This window comes from Nycticebus coucang, chromosome 10, assembly GCF_027406575.1.
Source record: "Nycticebus coucang isolate mNycCou1 chromosome 10, mNycCou1.pri, whole genome shotgun sequence".
Lineage (NCBI taxonomy): Eukaryota > Metazoa > Chordata > Mammalia > Primates > Lorisidae > Nycticebus > Nycticebus coucang.
In genome coordinates this window covers 83,982,803-84,010,537 of record NC_069789.1, presented here as the reverse complement: position 1 = coordinate 84,010,537, position 27,735 = coordinate 83,982,803, and the positions used below count along the sequence as shown (strand labels likewise).

The following is a 27,735-nucleotide window of genomic DNA, read 5'->3' as shown; positions in this document are numbered from 1 at the left end:
TGAACTGCAACCAAAAAATAGCTGGGCGTTGTGGCGGGTGCCTGCAGTCCCAGCTACTTGGGAGGCTGAGGCAAGAGAATTGTTTAAGCCCAGGAGTTGGAGGTCGCTGTGAGCTGTGTGATGCCATGGCACTCTACTGAGGGCCATAAAGTGAGACTCTGTTTCTACAAAAAAGAAAAAAAAAAAAGAAAAGAAATGGAGTGAATATTATTTTTCATAACTTTGTTACTTTTAGGCTGGAGGTATATTCCTCTAGTGCAGCAGTTCTCAACCTGTGGGTTGACCCCTTTGTAGCAATGAAAATACATGACCCCTTTGTAACAGTGAAAATACGTCATGGCCCAGCTGCTCGGGAGGCTGAGGCAAGAGAATTGCGTAAGCCCAAGAGTTAGAGGTTGCTGTGAGCCGTGTGACGCCACGGCACTCTACCGAGGGCGGTACAGTGAGACTCTGTCTCTACAAAAAAAAAAAAAAAGAAAAGAAAATACGTCATGGCATTAGGAAGGTTGAGAACCATTGCTCTAGTGGTTACCTTTAAAAGGTCTTTAATGTATTTGTTTGTTTTCTCCATACTTATTCTAAATCTAGACTTTTCCTACATATAGTCCCACAAACCATAGATATATTTTCCCTTCAATTTCTGATCAGGAATTGTATATAATTTCTGTTGAATTCTGCCATTGTTACTTTGTTTCTAAAGAATAGTGGTTTACTATGAATGATGCGAGTGGAAAAAGAGGGGGCCAGATAGAGAGCGTTGTTTCTACCCTACCCTCTAAAACATATAAAAAGTTAGGAGGGAGCAAATGATTACTGAGTGGCTAAATTGTACTATAGAAAACTAGTGGTGAAAAATGTCTCAGTTTTCTATGAAAGTCATTTCATTTTGTAAAGCAAAATTGAAAGGGCCTTTAGAAATACTCTAGTTCGCAAGACATGATTGCAAGAGGGACTTTAACCTAACAATTGCAATCAGTGTAACCTGGCTTATTGTACCCTCAATGAATCCCCAACAATAAAAAAAAAAAAAAAAAAGAAATACTCTAGTTCACGTCCCTCATTTTCACATTATGTTCATCAACCCAGATCTTTTGACTTCAATGAAGTATTCTTTTTACAACTCTAGCAACTTATTTCTGATCTCTTTGGTATCTAAAGAATTTCCCTTTGAAAACCTCAGAATTTAGGCTGGCTAAGGCCTGTAATCCTGGCACTCTGGGAGGCTAGGAAGGGAGGATTGCTTGAGCTCTGTGGTGGAGACCAGCAAGACCCCCATCTCTATTAAAATAGAAAAAAAAAAAAAAAAGAAAAACCTCAAACTAGCCAGTTATGGTGGTGCAGGCCTATAGTCCCAGCTACTTGGGAAGCTGAGGTAAGAGGATCTCTTAAACCCAAGAGATTGAGGTTTCTGTGAGCTAGGCGGATGCCATGGCACTCTAGTCTGGGTGACAGAGTGAGACTCTATCTCAAAAAAACAAACAAGCAAACAAACCTCAGTATTCAAAAAAATTATGTATATAGAAATGCTTACATACAAATGAAGTACCTATCAATTTTTACTTGAAGTCAAATAAATAAGGGTTCCAGCCCTGGTTCTGCTATTGATTAATTAAATAACAACTTACTTAATCTCTCTGTGTCTCATTTCCTTGGTTTGTGATATAGAAATAATACAAATCTATTTGTTTGCTTATTGTGAGGGTTAAACCAATTACTCAGAATCTCAAATTGGTAACATTACAGCAGAGAGAAGAGAATCACTATTTTTTGTGATTTGAAAAATAATACTCTATACATTTTTTTTTCTTCTGTCCTTGGTAGGCTGCTATGATGTCATAGCTCACAGCAACCTCAAACTCTTGGACTCAAGTGATTCTCTTGACTCAGCCTCTTGAGTAGCTGGGACTACAGATGGCAGCCACAATGTCCAGTTATTTTTAGAGATGGAGTCTTGCTCTTGCTCAGGCTGGTCTCAAACCTGTGAGCTCAGGCATTCCATCCGCCTCAGCCTCCTAGAGTGCTAGGATTACAGGTGTGAGCCACTATGCCTGGCCTCTATACATCTTTTTTGTTAAGTAGTTTTATTAAGGTATATTTTATTTATGTAAAATTTACTCATTGTAGACATCAGTGACTTTTAGTAAATTTATTAAGTTTTGTAACCATTACTTCAGTCCAGTTCTAGGACATTCCATCACCCCCATAAGTTCCTTTGTATCGGTTTATAGTTAATCCCTACTCCCACCCCTAGGCAACCACTGATCTGCTTTCTGAGTCCCTTAAATGTGCCATTTCTGGACATTTTTCATATAAATACAATCATACACTTTATGTTTTTTTGCAACTGGGTTCTTTTACTCACCATATTTTCAAGTTTCATTCATGTTGTAACATGAATTAGTACTTCATTGCCATTTATGGCTTTATAATATACCATACTTATTCATTAGTTGATGGACAGTTTGGTTGTTTCTACGCTTTGGCTATTATGAATTACGCTGCTATGAATATTCATATACAAGTTTTTGTGTTAACATAAAGTTTTATATGTTGTGAACATACATCTATTTTATATATTGAGGTATATATGTTTCTTTTTTCTTTGGTATGTACCTAGGAGTGAAATGGTTGGGTCATGTAGTAACTTTGTGTTTACTCTTTTGAGGAAATACCAAACTATTTATATAGCAGCTGTATCCTGCATTCTCATCAGTATTGTATATTATATAAGGGCTCCAGTTTCTCCATATCCTCTCCAACACCTTTTTTTCTCTCTATTCTGTAGCCATCTGAGTGAGTATAAAGAGGCATCTTATTGTAGTTTTAATATGCAGTTTTTTGATTACTGATAATGTTGTGAGTACCTTTTCATGTGCTTATTGGACATTTCTGTACCTTCTTTACTTAAATGCCAATTCATATATTTTACCCATTTAAAAAATTAGGCTATCTTCTTATTGAATATTCTGAATATGAGACCTTTAAAGATATGTGATTTTAATATATTTTCTCTCAGTCTGTGGCTTCTCTTTTTGTTTCTTGATGTGCTTTGAAATGCAGAAGTTTTTAATTTTGATGAATCCCAGTTTGTCAGTTATTTCTATAATTCATAGTTTTGGTATCATATCTAAGAACACTTTACTTAATTTAAGGTCATGAAGATGTTTTCCCATATTTCTTTTGGAAGTTTTCTAGTTTTAGCTCTTAAATTTAGGTCTGTGATGTATTTTAAATTAATTTTTATATATGATATGAGGTAAGATGAAATCTGTCACCCTTGCTAGAGTGCAATGGCATCATCATACCTCACTGCAACCTCAAACGCTTGGGTTCAAGCAATCCTCCTGTCTCAGCCTCCTGAGTAGCTGGGGCTATAGGCACACACCACTATACCTGGCTAATTTTTCTATTTTATGTAGAGACAGGGTCTCTTGTTTAGGCTGGTCTCAAATTCCTGGCCTAAAATGGTCCTCCTGCCTTGGCCTTCCATAGTGCTCAGATTTCTGCCACCACCTCCTGGCTTGTCCTGGCATCCTTGTTAAAAAGACTGTCATTTCCTCATTGAATGGTCTTGGCATTTTTTTTTTTTTGCAGTTTTGGCTGGGGCTGGGTTTGAACCCGCCACCTCTGGCATATGGGGCCAGCGCCCTACTCCTTTGAGCCACAGGTGCTGCCCCGGTCTTGGCATTTTTGTTGGAAAATAATTTACCATGAATGTAAGACTATTTGTGAATGTTTAATACATGTGTGCACATTGAAATGTATTTTTTTTCTTTTTGATCCCAGCACAGTAAATTAGAATAATTAAAACTCTGGGGCTTACTAGCAAGATTTATATTTTAGAATTAACATAAGTGTTAGTATTATAGTTTTTCCTTTTTTATAGTACACTGGCATTTGCATAATTGTAGCAAAAGTAAAATCCTCATTTCAAATATAGGAACCAGTCTTTTCTATGTTATATCCAAATTCTACAGGGCAATTTGTAAAACAAATAGTGTTATAAGCACACTTAAAACTATGGCTCATATTAAACTTGTTTTTTTCAAACGTCAATCCTCATATATTTATTTCTCTTTCATTCTGGGTCATTGAATTCTACCCAAATTTCAATAGAAGGAGGTGTAATTTATGATTGACATTTGGCAGGTTATATGACTTTGGGCTTTTGGAGGATAAAGGATAAAGGAAAAATGCTACATTAAGTTTCTTTACTGTTTTATGGTAAATTGCTCTGAAACACTCCCCTGGGTCACCCTATTTGTTTTGACAGTTGACATTTGAAGTGTGGGACACAACAACAAATTCAAATATTGTGACCTGGTTGTTTATTACCCCTCACATTGACCTGAAATTAAAAAAGAAAAAAGCACTTTTTTCACCTAGGAAATCTTAATGTGACCTCAGTTATATCACCTCTGGGGGAGAAAGAATTTATTCTTTCACTTCTTATATATTTTGTACAAGTCAGTTCTTGAATGCTATCTTGACTACAATTCTATATTAACTTGAATAGTTTCTTACATGGAAAATGTAAAGAAGCCATATATATCACATCCATATATTTGGTTTGGTACCAGTCTTTAGATATTAACTTTAGGGGGAAAAGGGAATAAACAAACCTCAAGATGAATAATTTTTTTCTTTACCTTGGGAAGATATAATAAAATATTAATCTTGATCTTCTGACTTTGTTTTTCCTATCATATATTCTTTCCTTCATTCTACTTGAAAAGTTAACATTTATAATTTGGTATTGTTAGGTTATGAGATGAAGTCATATAATTAAATTCCAAATAATTAGAAACTAACTCATTAAGTACTAAGACACCTTTAATTGTAAGCCTCTTAGATGGAAATGAACGTAAATTTAAGTTTGTTTTCTTCCCTCTTGGAAAGTATACACCAAACTTAATTTAATATTCTTTTAGTAACTCTTATGGGGTAGTGATGGTGATGTTTTTTCCAGAAACCTGACACTAAGCTAAACATTTTATATAAATTGTCTTATTTCCTTATCATTTGTAAGTTAGAGTTAGTATATTTAGGCTGAGAAGTAGGTGACTTGTTCCCAGGAAAGTTAAGTGATGTTTATTTTCTTGAGGTCGTATGAATTGTGAGTGGCAGAATGGTACTGTGAATTCTAGGCCATCCAACCATAGAGCCTGAAGTCTTAAACATACTGCATTACCTTGACATTGTTATAAAAATCAATAATTACGTGCTACTTGAATGTCTTAAGTGGTTTTTGATGTGGTGAGACTGTTTATCCCTCTACTAAAATTCTGATTTGGCTATTCTGTTTTGAGTCTTTACAGCTGCATTTTGTAATTTTTGTTTCTTTTCCTCATTGTCAGGCCCTTTTAAAAAAAAATTAGCGTCAGTGTCACATACCTATTTTTATCCATCTTATTTCTTCCCGATCTAATGTAGGCTTGAAGATTATGTAAACAAGCTTTTAGTTTAGTTTCTAATCTAAAAGTGATGAATCTCATGAATGACGATAACATGAATTACCAGGTAATTTACCTCTACACATGCAAGGTGTTAATATTCTAAGATATTACATAGGGTATGATATAAGATTTTTTTCTAGAAAAGGATTAAGTGCAACTTCCCTCTCCCACCAAATAACCCCCCAAAACAAAATATTAATTTTTTAAAAAAGTAGGGAGCTCTATGTTTTCTAGTAGACCTTAACATTAAGAAATGGAAATAACCTCCTTACACACGTACCACATTCAAGTCTGTCCTGCTATTTATAGAGTTGCCAGGTTTACTTGTGGCTGATACAGTGTCATCAAAGTGATCATGTAGGCACATAACATGCTTCTTATTCTATGCCATGATAATATGCAGACAAAAAAAAAAAAGGGAAGAAAAGAAACAGCAAAACATGTAAGAGTGAAGTTAATTCCTCAGGCAAGTTTACTAAGAGGTTGGATGGAAGTAAGGAGAGGGAGAAATAGATGTAGTAGAAGGATGACAGCAAAGCACTCAGCTATAACAGCCACCAGACTGTACTTAATCTTAATTCATGGATTTCTCTTCCCTGCTGCTATCAAACTCTTCTATAAGTACCATTTTTATTTCTGAATTGGAAAAGGTGAGTAGAAACAAACAAAAAAAGGACATACAAACAAAACGTTATACAACATATCCTCTAAACACACAGAGACACACACACAATCTTGCTGTTCAAATTCTATCTCCAAATTAAATCCCCAAGGGATTTCTCTTCCACTTTAAATAGGTAATTCATTAATTCATCACTTATCTCCCCAGGGCATTGCTTCTACTATAGTACTGAACTGTAATGGATCCTTGCACTTTAAAGATTAGTTTTCTCCAGCCGTTTATGGTTGCTCACACTTGTAATCCTAGCACTATGGGAGGAGGTGGGTGGATTGCCTGAGCTCACAGGTTCAAGACCAGACTGAGCAAGAGCAAGACCCCAACTCTAAAAATAGCCAGGCGTTTTGTCTGTTGCCTTTAGTCCCAGCTACTCAGGAGGCTGAGGCAAGAGAATTGCTTGAGCCTAAGAGTTTGAGTTGCCGTGAGCTATGACACCATGGTATTCTACTGAGGGTGACAAAGTGAGACTCTGTCTCCAAAAAAAAAAAAAAAAAAAAATTAGAGTTCCCATAAAAGTTCTAGATAGAACACTTGCTCTGTTTACAGTGAAAAGCTTTTCACAGGACAAATGTGAAAGATAGAGTAAGGGCAGTCCCTCTCATGTTTAAAAAGACTTTCTTACCATACTCAACATTTAAAGGATATTTACTTCTTTTTAGCTAATTAATGTTCTTTATCAGTGACTGTCAAATCAGGGAGGAGTGTGACAGGATCATTTGGGGGATTTTTTTCTAAATAAATAGCTGCCTTGCTCCTCAAGATTTTGATGAGTATTGTCCCACCCAGAACTCCCTGAGAACGTCGCCATGACTGTGATCAGCGCCCGTCCGGACCTTAGTAAGAGCTGTGCTGCGATCTGTGCCCACCGGGCCTCCGCACGCCCTGACCAGGAACTGCGGGAGCCGCGCAACCCTGCATCCTCCCTCCTGTATTCTCCCTGCCTCCACACCAGCCCACTCGTCTGGCCAGGGACTCTGGTAGCTGCGTGACCTCCCTGCCTCTGCGCAGAGCTCTTCTCCTGGCCAGAGACTGCTGGAGCCTTGGGCTTTCTGTGCCAAAGTCAATGGGCACCAGGCACTCCTAGAACCGTGTGCACCACCCCCTGCCATGTTGCTGGATTTGGGTGTGTCACACTCCGGAGATGATTCCACAACCAGAACTCCCTGGCTGGGGCAGCCCCAGAGGAACTACACAGGGTCACTCCCTACAAAGATCCAGAAACAATAGAGTGATCCCGCGGGGGTCTAATCTTGGAAAGACACCTCCCCAAGTCTGAGGACCGCCAGAGGCAACTGTGAAAAGCAATCATAAGGCGAAATCAACAGAAAAACTCTGGCAATATGAATAATCAGAGTAGATCAACTCCCCAAGGATCAATGGGGCAGACACAGCACAAGATCCTATGGACAAACAAATAGCTGAGATGTCAGAAATCGAATTCAGAATCTGGATAGCAAATAAGATAGAATTAGAATTCCAAGTAGTAACCCAAAAGATATCTCAAGAATTTAACGAATTTAAAGACCAAATGAACAAAGATTTTGATACACTGAGACAAGAAGTTGCAGCCCTCAAAGGTCTGAGAAACAAAATAGAATCCCTCAGTAACAGAATGGAGCAAGCAGAAGAAAGATTTCTGACATTGAAGACAAAGCTTTCTCACGCTCCCAAACTCTCAAAGAGGAAGAGATGGAGGGCAAAAACAGATCACTCTCTCAGAGAGCTCTGGGATAATTCGAAGAAAACCAATAGTCGTCTTATAGGGATCCCCAAAAGCGACAAAGTGGCTTCACAAGGCACAGAGTCTCTTCTCCATGAGATTATGACAGAGAACTTTCCAGACATGCCAAGAGATCCTGAAATTCAGATAGCAGACAGTTTCAAAACTCCAGCACGACTCAACCCAAATAAGACACCCCCCAGACACATCATAATCAATTTTACTGAAGTTAAATGAAGGAGAAAATTCTGAAAGCTGCCAGACGAAAGAAAACCATCACATACAAGGGCAAGAATATTAGAATAACTGCAGATCTCTCTGCTGAAACCTTTCAAGCTAGAAGAGGATGGTCATCGACTTTTAATCTCCTAAAACAAAATAACTCTCAACTCAGGATCCTGTACCCAGCTAAACTGAGTTTCATTTATGACGGTATGATGGAGAAATTAAATACTTCAATTACATTCACATGTTGAAGAAATTTGCCATAACTAAACCAGCTCTCCAGGATATTCTCAGACCTATCCTCCATAAGACCAGCGTCATCCTCCACTGCAAGAGTAAACCCACCCAGAAAATTTTGATCAAATTCCAACTTTCACAGTCACAAAAGGATTAAAAATGTCCACTGGATTCTCGAAAGGCTTATCAGTATTCTCAATTAATGTGAATGGTTTAAATTGTTCTCTAAAGAGGCACAGGTTGGCTGACTGGATACAAAAACTCAAGCCAGATATCTGCTGCATACAAGAATCACATCTTACATTAAAAGACAAATATAGACTCAAGGTGAAGGGATGATCATCTATACTCCAGGCAATGGGAAAGCAGAAAAAAGCAGGCGTTGCAATCCTATTCGCCGACGTAGTAGGCTTTAAACCAACCGAAATAAGGAAGGATAAGGATGGATACTTCATATTTGTTAAAGGTAATATTCAATACGATGAGATTTCAATTATTAATATTTATGCACCCAACCAGAACTCACCTAAATTTATAAGAGAAACTCTAACAGACATGAGCAACTTGATTTCCTCCAGTTTCATAGTAGTTGGAGATTTCAATACCCCTTTAGCAGTGCTGGATAGATCCTCCAAAAAGAAGCTAAGCAAAGAAATTTTAGATTTAAAGTTAACCATTCAACATCTGGACTTAACAGACATCTACAGAACATTTCATCCCAACAAAACTGAATACACATTCTTCTCATCAGCCCACGGAACATACTCCAAAATTGACCACATCCTAGGCCACAAATTTAACGTCAGCAAATTTAAAAAAATAGAAATTATTCCTTGCATCTTCTCAGACCATCATGGAACAAAAGTTGAACTCAATAACAACAGGAATCTGCATACCCATACAAAAACATGGAAGCTAAACAACCTTATGCTGAAGGATAGATGGGTTATAGATGAGATTAAGAAGGAAATCACCAAATTTTTGGAACAAAACAACAATGAAGACACAAATTATCAGAACCTCTGGATACTGCAAAGGCAGTCTTAAGAGGGAAATTTATAGCACTGCAAGCCTTCCTCAGGAAAACAGAAAGAGAGGAAGTTAATAATTTAATGGGACATCTCAAGCAAATGGAGAAGGAAGAACATTCCAACCCCAAACCCAGTAGAAGAAAAGAAATAACCAAAATCAGAGCAGAATTAAATGAAATTGAAAACAAAAGAATTATACAACAGATCAATAAATCCAAAAGTTGGTTTTTTGAAAAGATCAATAAAATAGATAAACCTTTGGCCAACCTAACCAGGAAAAAAAGAGTAAAATCTGTAATTTCATCAATCAGAAATGGTAAGGATGAAATAACAACAGACCCCTCAGAAATTGAAAACATCCTTAAGGAATACTACAAGAAACTCTACTCTCAGAAATATGAAAATCTGAAAGAAATCGACCAATACCTGGAAGTACGCCACCTACCAAGACTTAGCCAGAATCAAGTGGAAATGTTGAACAGGCCTATATCAAGTTCTGAAATGGCATCAACTATACAAAATCTCCCTAAAAAGAAAAGCCCAGGACCAGATGGCTTTATGCCAGAATTCTACCAAACCTTTAAAGAAGAACTAGTACCTATATTTCTAAACCTTTTCCAAAATATAGAAAAAGAAGGAATATTACCTAACACATTCTACAAAGCAAACATCACCTTGATCCCCAAACCAGGGAAAGGCCCAACGAGAAATTAATATTGTAGACCAATATCACTAATGAATATTGATGCAAAAATATTCAATAAGATTCTAGCGAACAGAATCCAACAACACATCAAAAAAATTATACACCACAACCATGTGGGATTTATCCCAGGGTCTCAAGGCTGGTTCAATATACGTAAATCTATAAATGTAATTTAGCACATAAACAAACTAAAAAATAAGGACCATATTCTTCTTTCAATTGATGCAGAAAAAGCTTTTGATAATATCCAGCATCCTTTCATGATCAGAACACTTAAGAAAATTGGTATAGAAGGGACATTTCTTAAACTAATAGAGCCTATTTACAGCAAACCCACAGCCAATATTGTACTGAATGGTGTTAAATTGAAATCATTTCCACTTAGATCAGGAACCAGGCAAGGTTGCCCATTGTCTCCATTGCTCTTTAACATTGTAGTGGAATTTTAGCCATTGCAATTAGGGAAGAAAAGGTGATCAAGGGTATCCACATAGAGTCAGAATAGATCAATTTCACTCTTCGCAGATGATATGATCGTACATCTGGAAAACAGTAGGGATTCTACTACAAAACTTTTAGAAGTGATCAAGGAATACAGCAGTGTCTCAGGCTACAAAATCAACACCCATAAATCTACAGCCTTTATATATACCAACAATAACCAATCTGAAAAAAAGTGTCAAGGACTCTATTCCTTTCACAGTAGTGCCAAAGAAGATAAAATATTTGGGAGTATACCTAACAAAGGACATGAAAGATCTCTACAAAGAGAACTATGAAACTTTAAGAAAAGAAATAGCTGAAAACATTAACAAATGGTAAAACATACCATGCTCATGACTGGGAAGAATCAACATTGTTAAAATGTCTGTACTACCCAAAGCAATATATAATTTTAATGCAATTCCTATTAAAGCTTCATTGTCATATTTTAAAGATCTTGAAAAAATACTTCGTTTTATATGGAATCAGAAAAAAAACTCAAATAGCCGAAACATTACTCAGCAATAAAAACACAGCAGGAGGAATCACGCTACCAGAACTGAGACTGTACTATAAATCGATCATGATCAAAACAGCTTGGTACTGGCACAAAAACAGAGAAGTAGATGTCTGGAACAGAACAGAGAACCAAGAGATGAATCCAGCTACTTACTGTTGTTTGATCTTTGACAAGCCAATGAAAAACATTCAGTGGGAAAAAGATTCCCTATTTAACAAATGGTGCTGGGTGAACTGGCTGGCCATCTGTAAAAGGCTGAAAGTGGACCCACACATTTCACCATTAACTAAGATAGACTCTCACTGGATTAAAGATTTAAACTTAAGACACGAAACTGTAAAAATAATTGAAGAAAGTGTAGGGAAAACTCTTGAAAGAATCAGCCTGGGTGAATATTTTATGAAGAGGACTCCCCAGGCAATTTAAGCAGTATCAAAAATACATTACTGGGACCTGATCAAACTAAAAATCTTCTGCACAGCCAAGAACATAGTAAGTAAAGCAAGCAGACAGCCCTCAGAATGGGAAAAAATATTTGCAGGTTATACCTCTGATAAAGGTTTAATAACCAGAATCCACAGAGAACTCAAAGGTATTAGCAAGAAAAAAACAAGTGATCCCATCTCAGGGTGTGCAAGGGACTTGAAGAGAAACTTCTCTAAAGAAGACATACGCACGATCTTACAAACACATGAAAAAAGCTCATCATCCTTAATCATTAGAGAAATGCAAATCAAAACTACTTTGAGATATCACCTAACCCCAGTAAGATTAGCTCATATCACAAAATCCCAAAACCAGAGATGTTGGCGTGGATGTGGAGAAAAGGGCACACTTATACACTGCTGGTGGGAATGCACACTAATATGTTCGTTCTTGAAGGAAGTTTGGAGAGTACTTAGGGACCTAAAAATAGACCTGCCATTCAATCCTATAATTCCTTTACTAGGTTTACACCCAGAAGACCAAAAATCACAATATAACAAAGACATCTGTATCAGAATGTTTATTGCAGCCCAATTCACAATTGCTAAGTCATGGAAGAAGCCCAAGTGCCCATTGACCCACAAATTGACTCGCAAATTATAGTACATGTATACCATGGAATATTATGCAGCCTTAAAGAAAGATGGAGACTTTACCTCTTTCATGTTTACATGGATGGAGCTGGAATATATTCTTCTTAGCAAAGTATCTCAGGAATGGAAGAAAAAGTATCCAATGTACTCAGCCCTACTATGAAGCTAATTTATAGCTTTCACATGAAGGTTATAACCCAACTATAGCAGAAGAATATGGGGAAAGGGCCAAGGGAGGGGACGGGCGGGGTAGGTTAGGGTGGAGGGTGGTTAATGCGTGGGGCTACACCTATGGTGCATCTTAGAATGGGTACAGGCTCAACTTTCTAAATGCAGAATACAAATGTCTGCATACAGTAAGTAAGCAAATTCCATGAAGGCTACATTGAACAGTTTGATGAGAATATTTCAGATTGTATATGAAACCAGGACATTGTATCCCTTGATTGCACTAATGTACACAGCTATGATTTAACAATAATAAAAAAAAAAAGATTGTGTGTGATGAGTATTGGGAAAGGAAAAAGATTGAAGTAGATGTTAGGAAACAGTGTGAGTAATTCAATAATTAAGGTGCTCTTTAATTCTTTATTTTATAAAAACTACCCTAAAACGTAGCAGTGTTAAACAATAATGAAAATCTATCATCTCACACAGTTTCGTGGATCAGAAATTTAAGAGCCAGTTAGCAGGATTGTTCTGGCTCAGGGATTCTGATAATGTTGTACTCTGTATGTTGGCTGTGGTGAAGTCATCTGAAGGCTTGTTTTGGGGGTAGGAAAATGACTCACTCATGTGACTATTGTCGTAAGACTTGATTTCTTTATGGCTGTTCTCAGGAAGGTTAAGTCCTAGTCACATGGACCTTTCTATAGAGCTGTTTGAGTAATCTCAGAATGTGGCTGAGGTTAAGAGAGAGCAAGGAGGAAGCTGCTAAGCCCTTTATGACCTCATCTTAGAAATCACATTGTCATTTCTTATTCTTTTCCTTAGAAAGGAGTTACTAAGCCTACTTACCTCAAGGTGAGGAAAACTAAGCTTCATATTTTAGTGAGAGGAATGCTAAAGAATTTGTGGGCATACTTTAAAACTAATACAGGTTATAAAAGAAAACTGATTTCTTTTTTTCTAATAATTGCCATTTAAAAATATATTCATATGAGTGCCTTCCATATATAAGATATTATGAATACATATAGGTTAAAGACTCCACCCTACAGAATTTTGTCTATTATTTGGGAAAGTTAAGAATGTATATAAACAGTAAGAACACAAGATAAAATCTAATATACTTCAAAAAAGCTCAAGGAAAATACATATTATAAAAAAACTACATGTATTTCAAAAATTTTTTTGCAACAAAATAAACTTATACTCATGTTTGAATAGGATTTAGTTGGGGCACTAAGGGGGATAAGATATCTATTTGAAAAGAGTCCCTACGAGAGCAACATGAATTCTGCTAAAATTGGAACAAGAACAAACATCCAATTTATGGTGAAGCTTGGGTGGAAGAATGGTGAAATCATTGGTGCTTTATGAAAAGTTTAGGAGGACAATGCCCCAAAGAACCTAGCAGTTTAAAATGAATAATTTATTTTAAGATGGGACAAGACAATGTTGAAGGTGAAGGTGGCAGTGGCAGACCATTCAGATCAATTTGTGAGGGAAAAATTCATCTTGTTTGTGCTCTAATTGAAGGGGATTGATGATTAACGTCAGAAACAATAGCCAACACTTTAGATATCCTTCTTGGTTCAGTTTACACACTTCTCACTGAAAAATTAAAGTTAAGTGAACTTCCACTCCATAAGTGGAAGTAACTCCATAAGTTACTTCTCTTATGTATAATTTACATAATAGCTCCTAAAGCTGGTTAATCTGTGGTTCCTCTCTTATGGTTTCAAGAAATTTTTCCATGTGAATTATAAAGTTAAAATTAAGGTTGAATATTTTTAGATACTTGAGTTAAGAATTCAGATTATTGGAGGAATAGGAAAATGGTGATTGATTTCTTCATTTGACTGCTCAGGGAGAAAATCTGTTTGAAATCCAATGATATTTTGACCACCTTTATTGAAAGAAAAAAGGAAGAATAAAAATTGATAATCATGAGCTAATTCTCAAGTTCCCTGAAATTGTCAGATAAATGATAACATATACTTGTGTATATTGCTGTCATAATGGTGATTCTTTTGTGCTTCATATGGATATGTCTCAAATGTAAGAGTTTATCCAGAATACTTTTTCAGAATAATTCCGAAACAGAATTGATTTTATCATGCACACACTCTGTAATGCATCATAGACATCATTGTGTTGGTCCATTTTCATAACAGAGAGTGATGGTAAGATTATATTTATCAGCCATATAACCTTGACTAAGTTGGATAGCTTATTTAGCTTTGGAGACAAAGCTAAATAAGCTATCTTATTAATATCTTCTTTAATCTCTAAGACGGGATGAAAATGCCCTATTTAATTTGATGCTGCGCTACAAACAATTTTTTCACATTCTAAGTGTTCTAAAATTAGGATGCATGTTTGTGATTTCTATGTCTTACTGTCAGCCAAATGACAGTAGACATGCAGTTATATGGAAGTTTTTAATTCATGCTTTTTGGTGAGATCACTGCATCTGGTAACCTAATAAAGTTGATGATAGTACCTACATTAAAGGGTTCTTATGAGGATCAAATTAGTTCCTGTATATAAAATACTTAGAACAGTACGTGACACCTAATAAATGCTATGTTAGTGTTAGCTATTTTTAATATCTATTAGAAGTATAATAGTAGTGGTTGGCTGATTTATTTATAACTTTATGATTATATATTACATATTCTTTTAGAACATAAAGTTTTTTCCATTGGACATTTTAAAAAAGAAAGCTAAATTTCTTAGTATTACAGATATATAATAAATATGAAGGAGAGATTACTGGGTAGAAGAGGTAAATGAGGATGATAAAAGCAGAAGACTATATGATCTGTATTTAATATAAGAAATTTAAGTTTCTGCTGTTATGTGTCTCTGATATTACTGTTAGAGAGTGGATTTTAAAAAAATATCTAGTGGATCCTGACTTTTTAGAAGATTGTTAATCTCTAGAGGCACAAACTTTTTTTAGATTTCTTTCTGTCTCTCTAATGGAAAGAAAGACTTTTTTTTCTGTGAGGATCATCTTTGTGAAAATTGGAGCATTTAGCTTTTGTTCTGATTTAGATATTTAGATGATCCAGAGTAAATCTGCTAGATTAATATTATAATTGGTTTTTATCTGATTATTGCTGTAAATGTTTTTATTGGTCTCTTTCCTGACATATACAGAAGGTGCCAAAAAATGTTTACACATTTTTGGAACGGAAAAAACTGTATTAAAATTATAATACTCAATATATACCAATAACAAAAGATGAATACAAGTTAACGTTGAGCACCTCTTGTAATTGCAAAAGTCAAACATGACTTGAGGATTACTAATTTAATACAAAGCCAGGCATGGTGGTGCACACCTTTGATCCTAGCATTTCTGGGAGGCTGAGGGGAGTGGATTGCTTGAGCGCAGGAGTTTGAGACCAGCCTGAGCAAGAGCAAGACCCAGGCGCTACTAAAAATAGAAAAATTTAGGCAAGAGGATCACTTGAGCCCAACAGTTTGAGGTTGCTGTGAGCTGTGATGCCACGGCACTGTACTGAGGGCAACAAAAAGACAAACAAACAAAAAAGCAAATTTAATATAGTTTTTTCCTTCCTTGAAATATGTATACATTTTTTGGCACCCTCTATACTGCTTCTGACTTAGAAATTCCAGAAATTTAAAAAGTCTTTATTATTATTCCATTCTTTATTCTGATTCCCAATGTGGTACAGAGTTATAGCAAAATATTCAGTTTTTACCACGTTACCTATGACAGAGGAAGAAACTGCAGGGAAGTTACTTCTTTTGCCATGATACTATACCATATGAATTGTGTGCCATAGAATAGTACAATAAAATTGTCAGTTGTCATAAGTTTTTTAAATTTTATTTTTAAAGGTAGCTCTTCCTGGGTAATCTCCTTTGTAGTAAATTAAAGGGGTGATTATATTGTCTAAATTCCCTGTTACTTTTTCTGGTAATGAAATATTTTTGCTGTTTCATGATAAAAGATCAGGGAACTTTTTACTGAGATCCTTTGTGTCAAAGCTAGAACACTTTACGTATTTACTCTGCTATACGTAACATTTGTCGTTTTAGGCACCCTGTGTAAAGTTGATATTGATGCCTTCACTTCACAATGCTACAAGTGGCTAAAGAACTTGTCACTTTATAAGTAGAATTAGGATTTGAACCCAGTTCTACATTATTGTAAAACTTATAAAATGATCAAAAATTTAAAATTTAAATAGCTCTCTTTTCAGACTACAGTAATGCTTCTCAACCATTTTTTTTTTTTTAAACTTATGACCCCTTCAAAGAGCCCGGTTAGTTTTAAAATAGGCTTTATTTCTTAGAGTAGTTTAGGTTTATAGTAAAAGTGCACAGAAAGTACAGAGTTCTCATATGCCTCTGTCCCACAAACACACACACACACAGCTTTTTCCATCATCAGTGTGGTACATTTGTTACAATTGGTAAACCAATATTGATATGTTATTATTAACTAAAGTTCCCAGTTTACATTAGATTTTATACTTTGGGTTGTACAGTTCAATGGGTTTTGAGAAATGCATGATGTTATGTATTTGCCATCATAGTATGGAAAACTTCACTGCCCTAAAAATAATGCGTGTTCCATCTCTTCGTCCCTTCTCGCCCCCCCACCCCCGAATCTTTGTCAAGCACTGATATGTTTACTATCTCTATAGCCCCTTCCAGAATGTCCTATGGTTGGAATCATACAGTATATAGCTTTTTCAGACTGGCTGCTTTGATATAGCTATATGCATGTAAAGCTCCTGCATGTCATTTTGTGGCTTGACAGACCATTTCTTTTTATAGCTGAATAATGTTCCATTGTATTTGATGTACCACAATTTTATACATTTACCTGTTGAAGGACATCTTGTTTGCTTCTGATTTTTGATAATTATAAATCTGTGAATTCTTAATGCAGTTGTCTCAAAAGCAAATTCCCAAGAAGCCTTTTAGACTCCCACAATGAAGTTTTAATATCATAGCTATAATGCATATTAATTAATTTGCTATGGCCCTTTGAAAGGGCATAAACCATTTTAATAGCTAAGATTTTTTTCATTCCCTGAAAACCAGTTTTTGCCTCTTAGGGGTGATATTGCCCATATAGAGAATGCATGGAAGACAGATTTTTTAGAATGATGTTTTTATTGAAGCCTTTGCTGAATTTTTTAAAAGCAGATTAAAAAAAGAACCTTTAACTTGCCATTCTATACATTCTATATGTAATTATGTGGAAATATTTCCAAGACATTTTAAGGAGCTAAAGCAAACTGAGTAATAATTCATAGAGTGTGTTAACATTTATGCAAACAAATTATACCTAAACAAATATATTCTACACATACAACAGTTTATACAATTGTATAGAAAAAGATGTGTACCAGATTGGCAAGTGTTAACACACCAATACAGGAGGATTTGGAATAAATAAATAGGGGTGGTTAAAGGATAATTTTGCTTTTTCTTTATTGTTTGATTTTTTTTTTTTTTGGACAAAGAGAATACATTTCTGTATTAGTAATTAAAAATAAATTTTCAAAAGAGAAAGGAAAACCTGAAATGGGGCAGTCAGCATCCAAAGCAAAAACAAAACACACATGTCACTGAACTCATGATGAAGGAAATGAAGTTTCCCTTCACAGGTGCTATTATGTCATAGGTTTTATACATGTATCATAGGATGGTATATTATTATTACCTACTACCGTGAATAATTTCTTTTTATTTTTTTTTGGCCAGGGCTCGGTTTGAACCCACCACCTCCGGCATATGGGACTGGCGCCCTACCCCTTTGAGGCTACCAGTGCTGCCCCCCATGAATTTCTTTTTTAATTTATTTTCACTCCTTATTCTTCTTGCTGTTTAATGTCTTATTTATTGACTTCTCTCTGGCTAATGCTCTAAAACAGTTACACTGAACTCTCCATGTTGCTGTACCCAATGGACACTTTTCTCTCCTCTTCCTTCTTAGCCTTTCAGCACAAATAGATCCTGTTGACCACTGCCTTTCCTCTCTTGGCATCTATGACAGCAATCTTATATTTTTCTCCTGCCCCTTTAGCTATTCTTTATTTTTAAAACATTTTGTGGGCCAATAAAACTTGTCTGTAGAATGAATTCAACCATATATTGCAATTTTGCTGATTTGCAATTTCCTCTTTAGAAAAATCATATTATTATGTTTTCATTCTCAACTTTTCTAATTCTGTATTGATTTTTAAAAATATCTTTTAATTGTTCCTCTTTCCCCTAAGTTAGAAGCTTTATGAAAGGAGAATTTTTGTTTATTGTCTACCAGTGTGTGTCACCACTGTGTTTGGCACATTTAGGGAATCTATAAATGTTTGAGAACTAGTGAATGAACTGTTTAATTGAATTTTAGATTGTTTAAAGTTTCGCCATTTGTTTTTGGGAATGGGATAACGGAATAGAAGAGGAAATATCCATGTATTAAATAGCCAATGAGCAAAGTATTGATTACAAATAGCAGTATTATGTGCCTGTTGGAACAGTGCAGTTCATGGTTATCAGTTTAAAGAATGAGATAATCACTATTAAACTTTGAGAATAAATGTGCTTTAAACTCTTTCTAAAATAGGCTGAATCATTCTAGGAGATGTGCTCATAGATTCATACACAGCAACTATACTCATATATTCTAGATGACCAGAAAAATTTAGTGCTCTTCAGAGCTGTCTGCTAAAGTAGTAACATCTTTACAAAACAGGAGTTGGGTTAGAACTATCATTATCTAGTATCTTATTATTATTACCTAATATAGTAAGTTGAATCATTAAAACTATGTTTTCAGCTTTGGGCCATTGAATTTTGAGGTGGGAAATAAATGCATGTTTACTATTGTTTTTCATGTGAAAATTACCAAAATCCTCTATTGAAAATTATTTTATAGCAAATAAAAAGGAAAGATATTTTCAATAATTAGTTTTCTACAAATGGAGAATACATTTTTTGGTGATACTTAAGTTTAGAAACATATATGAGAAGTTCATTGTTTATTTAAAAAACAAACTGGCATTTGAATCATTTTGGAGATTAAACCCTTCAAAAATGTACTAGAAAATGGAAAACTATAGAAATGAATTTTTTTTGTTTTTAGCCAAAACCATCACTTTTTGTAGTAAGTCTCTAATAAGGAAAGAGAACATTTCTGTTAAAGTTAATTTTGATAGATATTTATCTAGGTGTTCTCTTTTTTCAGCCATAATAGCTGACTGGTACACAGAGTTGTTTGAAAGCCTTTTTCCTTTGCCTCCTAATTCTGAGTAGGATTATGTTATGGTCCAAATTATGATTTTGACAAAAGAGAGTGAGTATATTAGTTTTTAGTTTGACAACATAAAGCAAGACTCAAAAATAAAAGTGGCTTAAACAGAAATTTCATAAAAGAGGGCTGGAGAGAGGTACAGGTGAGCGGTCATCATGGACCAGTCTGCTTCCTTCTACTGTCCTAGGGCCTGGCTTCCATCCTTAAGGTGACCTTATGGACAACTGTGTATTCTGTATTCTGGGTAGCAGCAAAGAGGAAGGTGGAGGACCAAAGACTTCAGTTAAGCCTACCTATAAACAACTTTCCCAGAAAGTCTCAGACATTTCTACTCATTAGCCAGAATTAAGACACATGGCCACACCTAGCTCCGAGGAAAACTGGGAAGATAGCCAGGTGCATTGCTGCCCCAAATAAAAAGAGAGAGTGTATATTGGAAAGGAAAGTAGCTTTCTCTACTACTGTGATGGAAATAATAGTTTTTGTTTCTAATACGATAGGTAATTCTGAAAAATTTGTTGATAATTACAAATTTGCAATAAATTTAATAATCTATTAGCAAGATCTTGTTTATAAATTCTTATTGGAAAGAACATAGACAATTGCCAAGGACTTGTATTCAGAGGTCTTTAAAAAGATACTTCAGGGAAATAATATAGATCATACTTTGATTTTTCACTACAAGGAGAAATGATTGCTCTTATTTTTACTCCTTATACAAGCTCTGGAGTCTTAATAGGGTGCTGACATTATCCCTTGCAAATTCAGGTGGGCGTAGCCTTGAAAGCTTTATTTGATAGCTGCATATGCAGTGCTTATCAATGCTAGTCAGATTGCATTCTTTGCTTTTTGATGTTCAAAAAGAAGAGAGAAAACTTAAGATACATATATTATTTCGTCAGATGCTCAAAAAATATTAGTTGGGGCCATTTTTGCATGTAATCATGTTTTTAAAGCTGTCAGAGGTTTTATTGCTGAGATACTGTGAGAACAAATTTCTGTCTCATTCTATTATTCTTAGATGATTGAGCTGGAAATGTTTATGCAGCTTTTATAATGGTGATTTATTGGCTGAGTATGTGTGCCTGCTGCTGTCTTTAGTATTTGAGTAATGAATTAGCATGTAGGTGGTCATGAGGAGGGAATGTTATGAATGGACTTTGCCTGTGCTTTTTTGGTAGCAAATTTTGTTTGCTACAAGGATGCTGTGCTGTACCTTTATTTCTTCAACTATTGTAAGGCTGTTAATTTTCACTGTGATGGAAGGCAGTAACCTTTCCCACTCCAACCTGGTCTCAGCATGGTATATGTCAGGCTAACCTGTGGGTGTAGATGTCTATATAAAGGATTGGCATGAATGCCAGAGTTACTGAATAGCATAATAGCTTCCTGTTAGCAGTAGCATTTGGCTGTTTCCAAGTGTTTTAAGATTGGTTCATTTATTCCATAGAAGTTGGATAATTTATGAGGTCACAAATTACAGCTATAATTAAGTCTTTCTTTAAATCAAAGTAGATTCTTGTAGTAAACAACAATCATATTATTTTGAACTTTCATATTCAGAGGATTGGATATTTTAATTGTCTTCACTTCTACCTTTTATTCTACCCTCTTACACTAGTTTATATAAGCAGTAAAATGGGTAGATGAACAAACTGTTAATATACTGTATATGAGCATGAAGGCTCCTTTTGGCAAATAATAATAAATGGAATTATACAAGACAAGATGTTCTTTCTCTGGTAGTCTGAGATGCCTGCAGTAATGGAACTAGGCTGTATAAATATGTACAAGAGGAGAAAGTTCACTTTACTGAACAACTTTATCCCTGAAGTTATGTTGATTTCAATTTCTAGCTTTACTAAAAAACAATTGAGTAGTTAAGTTTATCATAAGTACTTATACTGGAATAACTGGCATTTCTTAAGTGTTCATTTATTTTCTTTTCTTACTTTTTTTAAGTTGTATAAAAATGAGTAAGGGATTAAAGAAGTAACAGAAAAGGGTAAAACTTGGTAAACTGCTTTTAGTTTTGACTCCTCAGGCAAGTTTCACATATATGCCATAAATTGTGTGAAAGAAAGCTATTTTAGTTACCATCTCTTAGGTGGTGAATTTAAACATTGATTTTATTAAAAACATAATCAATAGACTTAATGTAGCTCATCTATTTTGCTCTTTACTGTTAACTGGCTTATAGTTTAGAAATTTGGAGAATTGTACTATTAAAGCTCCACTGTCATACTTTAAAGATCTTGAAAAAATAATACTTCGTTTTATATGGAATCAGAAAAAACCTCGAATAGCCAAGACATTACTCAGAAATAAAAACAAAGCAGGAGGAATCACGCTACCAGACCTCAGACTATACTATAAATCGATAGTGATCAAAACAGCATGGTACTGGCAAAAAAACAGAGAAGTAGATGTCTGGAACAGAACAGAGAACCAAGAGATGAATCCAGCTACTTACCGTTATTTGATCTTTGACAAGCCAATGAAAAACATTCAGTGGGGAAAAGATTCCCTATTTAACAAATGGTGCTGAGTGAACTGGCTGGCAACCTGTAGAAGACTGAAACTGGACCCACACCTTTCACCATTAACTAAGATAGACTATCACTGGATTAAAGATTTAAACTTAAGACATGAAACTAGAAAAATACTAGAAGAGAGTGCAGGGAAAACCCTTGAGTCTGGGCGAGTATTTTATGAGGAGGACCCCCCGGGCAATTGAAGCAGCTTCAAAAATACACTACTGGGACCTGATCAAACTAAAAAGCTTCTGCACAGCCAAGAACACAGTAAGTAAAGCAAGCAGACAGCCCTCAGAATGGGAGAAGATATTTGCAGGTTATGTCTCCGACAAAGGTTTAATAACCAGAATCCACAGAGAACTCAAACGTATAAGCAAGAAAAGAACAAGTGATCCCATTGCGGGCTGGGCAAGGGACTTGAAGAGAAACTTCTCTGAAGAAGACAGGCGTATGGCCTACAGACATATGACAAAATGAGCATCATCTTTAATCATCATCTTTAATCATCAGAGAAATGCAAATCAAAAGTACTTTGAGATATCATCTAACTCCAGTAAGATGAGCCCATATCACAAAATCCCAAGACCAGAGATGTTGACGTGGATGTGGAGAAAAGGGAACACTTCTACACTGCTGGTGGGAATGCAAATTAATACATTCCTTTTAGAAAGATGTTTGGAGAAAACTTAGAGATCTAAAAATAGATCTGCTATTCAATCCTATAATTCCTCTACTAGACATATACCCAGAAGACCAAAAATCACATTATAACAAAGATATTTGTAGCAGAATGTTTATTGCAGCCCAATTCATAATTGCTAAGTCATGGAAAAAGCCCAAGTGCCCATGGATCCACGAATGGATTAATAAATTGTGGTATATGTACACCATGGAATATTATGGAATATTATGCAGCCTTAAAGAAAGATGGAGACTTTACCTCTTTCATGTTTATATGGATGGAGCTGGAACATTCTTCTTAGTAAAGTATCTCAAGAATGGAAGAAAAAGTATCCAATGTACTCAGCCCTACTATGAAACTAATTTATGGCTTTCACATGAAAGCTATAACCCAGTTATAACCTAAGAACAGGGGGAAGGGAGAAAGGGAGGGGGGAGGTGGGGGGAAGGAGAGTGATTGGTGGGATTATACCTGCGGTGCATCTTACAAGGCTATATGTGAAACTTAGTAAATGTAGAATGTAAATGTTTTAACACAATAACTAAGAAAATGCCAGGAAGGCTCTGTTAACAAGTGTGATGAAAATGTGTCAAACGGTCTATAAAACCAGTATATGGTGTCCCATGATCGCATTAATGTACACAGCTATGATATAATAAAAATATAAATAAATGAAAAAGAAATTTGGAGAATTATCCATGGCCACTTGAAGCTGAATGTAAATATGTAAATAAGTGGGTTTATTTAGGTAATCTTGAGATTACCTTGAATTTTGCAAACTCTGTTTTACTTTAATTTCCCACCTTTCTTCTCGTTCTCTGATCTGGAAACAAAATAGCACTGTAACAGCTGAGTTCTTGCTTTCATTTTTTTTGTTTTTTTTCATTTTCTCCCCTTCTTCCCTCTGGTCCCTCTTTCTATAATTATAGGTCATTAAAAATATTTCATGATGGGGGATTATGCCAGATGAATGATCCAAAACAATGTAAAAATAGCCTTGTCGAGTTAGATTATTCTAGGACATAAGCTGTCTTTAAACCATTAGTTTGAGTGTTAGTGATAATGAAAATTAAGCTTCTAAGAGAGCCCTAATTTACAGATAATAAGATACGAAGAGTTTATATTCTTAGATTTTTGTGTTTGTATACGTGTTGTATACAAGGAAATACATGTAGACTGCTCATTTATAGGAATTTTAACCTCTTATCTGAAGGAGCATGCCAAAATCTGATTAAGTAGAACATAAGGTAGTTTTTTTATTTATTTCTTGTATTGTACACATTGTCAATATTAAAAAATTCTGACTTTGTTGTGGTTTTAATTTATTTTTTCTTAACATCAATATTTTTGCCAGTTGCCTTTTCAATCATGATATTCTTTCTTTCTGCTTGTCTTCTCATGTTTTCTATTATTTGCCTTGTAGTATTTGCTGTCATTGCCTTTTTCCATACTGTGCATTAATATGTAATTTACCTTTTGCCAAATTTTTTTTGAGTATTAGTGGGAGAGAGAGTCCAGGTCTTCTCTGTGAGCCAAATTGGAAGACAGTAGTCACTTGAAAAAGGATGCGCTTCATTCTTTGTATGAAATCAAAGCTGTCCTATATTGTACTTAAACAAGTCTTTCATCATCTTTCCTTCCACCACCTTTCTAAATGAAGGGCAGATTTGATCAAATAATTATCAATCAATACTGTTTTTCTCTTACACTTAAATTACATTTAATATGTGAATAGGATCTCTCTGATACTAAATTATCTGTTGTTTGACATTGATTATTCACCTTCATTTGCTAATGAGACAATGAGACTGGAAATGGCTGTTATTGGATCTGATTTAGAAACTGCCACAACCCCAGTTTGTAAATATCATCAGTTCTGTTAATGTTGGCTTCTGCTTTAAAGGATTCATCTTGTAATATTTTCATTTTAGAAACATTAGAATTGTAAATTACCTCCTTGTTAGGTCATTAGATAAGCTTGCTTTTCAAACTTTTCATGTTTAATAGATTTGTGGAGATGTTTGTTTTTTGTTTTGTTTTTTTTTGCCAAGTAAAAAATATGGAACGCTTCACGAATTTGCGTGTCATCCTTGCGCAGGGGCCATGCTAATCTTCTCTGTATCGTTCCAATTTTAGTATATGTGCTGCCGAAGCAAGCACTGCGGAGATGTTTTTAAAAATTAAAAGTCTTGTTTTGTTGACCAAATAAGAAAATGCAGCAGATCAGACTTAACTGTTAGGTTTTTTTTAAACGAAAGTAAGAACTACTGGTTGCTTTTTCCATAAAAGGGAAAATTATATTGCCATTATATTGATGTGGACATTACAGACTAAGTTTGATTATTGTGATATAAAAAATATTGACTATTTCTAAAGTGTGATGTTTCTGTGGAATTGTCTGTAACTCAAATTTCTACCACCACTATCATTACCATCCTCAACATAACATCATTATTTTTAAAAGCTGTACTTTGTGGTCTCTAAACCTTTAGGTATAGTGCATTTCCCTAAACTTTTTTTTTCTCTATACATATACATGTGTTTATTTGGTTTCCACTTTTTGTCTTCACAAAATTAAAAAGGCTTAAAATTTAATAACAGCAGTGTTTAAGATAAGGACTAGAAACAAAAACCTCGTACAGAACAAACGAAGATAAATACATTCGGAAAAGAAATCAGACGATTGCTGCAATGAAATATTGAGCAATAATAATAATGCTGCAAAAAATGTAACATTCACATTGTCAGATAAAAGTATGTCTATTATAGAATGCTTTGACTCTGACGTTCAGTATGGAGTCATCAGTTAACTTCTTTTTTATTTTTTTTCCAAAGTCCCAATCAGACAATTAATATTTATAAATAAAAATAGAAGATAATTTTAAAAAAAAGATCTTGCCAAATCTTATAGACAATAGAAAAAGAAGAAATACTTCAAAATCATTCTACTTTATCTGGATATACCTTGTATTTAAATTGGAAAAATATATTATTATAAAGTGGAATTACAAACATGTTTCACTTATATATGAGGATGCAATATCCTAAACAACATATTAACAAGTTGAATGAAAAATTATTGTTCAAATAATGTACTTTGGTCAAAATTAAATCCAACTTATGTGAGAATTAGTCACTATTTTCTTTTTTTTTGTCCTTGCCCTCACCCCCTCCCTCCTTCACTCTCTGCTCTCATCTTCCCCCACCCCCGACAGTGTCATTAATTGTCATTTCCCTAAACTTTTTGGGGGGGCAGGGGGAAGGGAAAAGAAGGTGAAGTAAGGTCTGTAAAAGTCTGAATTGGGGGAGAGATACCTTCTTTGCTGGAAACTTTTGTGATCTTTGGAGCAATGGATGTTTCAGGCACAGCTGGCTTAGAGATGCAGTTTCAACCTTTACACGGAGGTCTCTACAGGCTGAGGATTCTTGCTGTATCATTGTTTATGAAGAAGTAATCATAAAATGGTATATTTGGAAGGGTCCTTATTTCAGGTTACTTGTTACATTTCAAAGGTAGGGAAATTAAGGTCCAGACTTCTCTGAAGATAAGTAATATGACCAAAGCTGGTATAAGAAGAGCTGGTATAGTAATTCATATCTCATGAATACAATTCCAGTGTTCTCACTATGGATGGCCTTTACATTTTTAAATATCTTGTTATTTTTTAATTTCTTTTTGGAATAGGTCATTGTATCCATACTTCAAAATGTGTGAAGTTTGTGTGTAAACCTGTGCCTAGATTTGATGTTTTTGAGTTTATATAGTGTTTTTTGTTTATTTGCCTGCCTTTTAGAGTTTTGTGGTTGAATAAAATGTTATCAGTTTTCTGTACATTTTCTGTCTTATAGGTGAAGCATGATAATTTAAATATTACTTGTAACCCTAAAATGATTATTGGGAAAATTTATTAGCTTTTTCTTTTCTTTGAAAATATTTACATCAAACAAGGTGTTTACAAGGAATTAAAAATACAAAGTTAAATGAATATTAATAAAAAAATAGCCAGTTGCTTCTAAAATTTCAGGGGAATCATAGTATAATTTGCTGACATTTCTCATGTTTAAAAAGGCTTCATTTAATTGATTCTTCATCCCCTTAAGCATTTCAGGATATTAGATTTTGACCATTCTCCTTAGAGACTTAATATTTAGTAAACACAGATGATTTCTGAAACTCTCCAAATGAGCGTGTAACTTGAGGCAATTAAAAATGAAGATCTGAAAAAAAATTTTTTTTGCTTTTGGCCCAGGCTGGGTTTAAACCTGCCACCTCCACCAAATGGGGCTGGTGCCCTACTCCTTTGAGCCACAGGCGCCGCCCAATTCTAAAATTTTTTCCCATTGCTTTTCACATACGTTTGGTCCTCATTATTCATGGATTCTGTATTTGCAGATTTGCCTACTTGCTAATTTTATTTGTAAACTCCAAATCAATGGCTAATTACAGAGCAGCAAAAAATTTGAATCACCTCTTGTGCACATTCCCAACTGAAGTGAAAACAAAGCAATACTCTGATTTTTGTTTCAGCTTTCACAAGCATCCATTTTGCTGCCTATTTCGTGCCATTATTTTCACAGTTTTGTACTTTTTCTTGGTGATTTTGTTGAAATGGCACTCAAGTGAAGTGCCAAAGTATTCCAAGTGCAAGAAGGCTATGGTGTACTTTATGGAGAAAATATGTGTGTTAGGTACATTTTTTTAGGTGTGAGTTATAGTGCTGTTGGCCATCAGTCAGTGTTAAGGAATTAACAATATATATTAAAGTGCTTTAAATAAAAACACATGTAAACTGTGTATTGCATTGTTGATGAAAATGTGATCAGAGGCGAACAGTAGCCTAATCCTGTATTTCCCATAGGAGCAGTGGTCCGTACGCTGAGTGTTAAGACGGTCTTTTGTTACTCACAATGAGCA

General features: G+C 35.0%; 1 protein-coding gene and 1 non-coding gene across 4 annotated transcripts in view; one reads left to right on the top strand and one right to left on the bottom strand.

The window, feature by feature from the left end:
* RASAL2 (RAS protein activator like 2) overlaps positions 1-27,735 on the top strand; it is a 445,700-nt gene that overhangs the window by 38,379 nt on the left and 379,586 nt on the right. The gene's annotated exons all lie outside the window — the stretch shown is intronic.
* LOC128597780 (U6 spliceosomal RNA) lies at positions 24,874-24,980 on the bottom strand. The gene has a single exon (XR_008383340.1). It is a non-coding gene; the product is annotated as a U6 spliceosomal RNA (small nuclear RNA).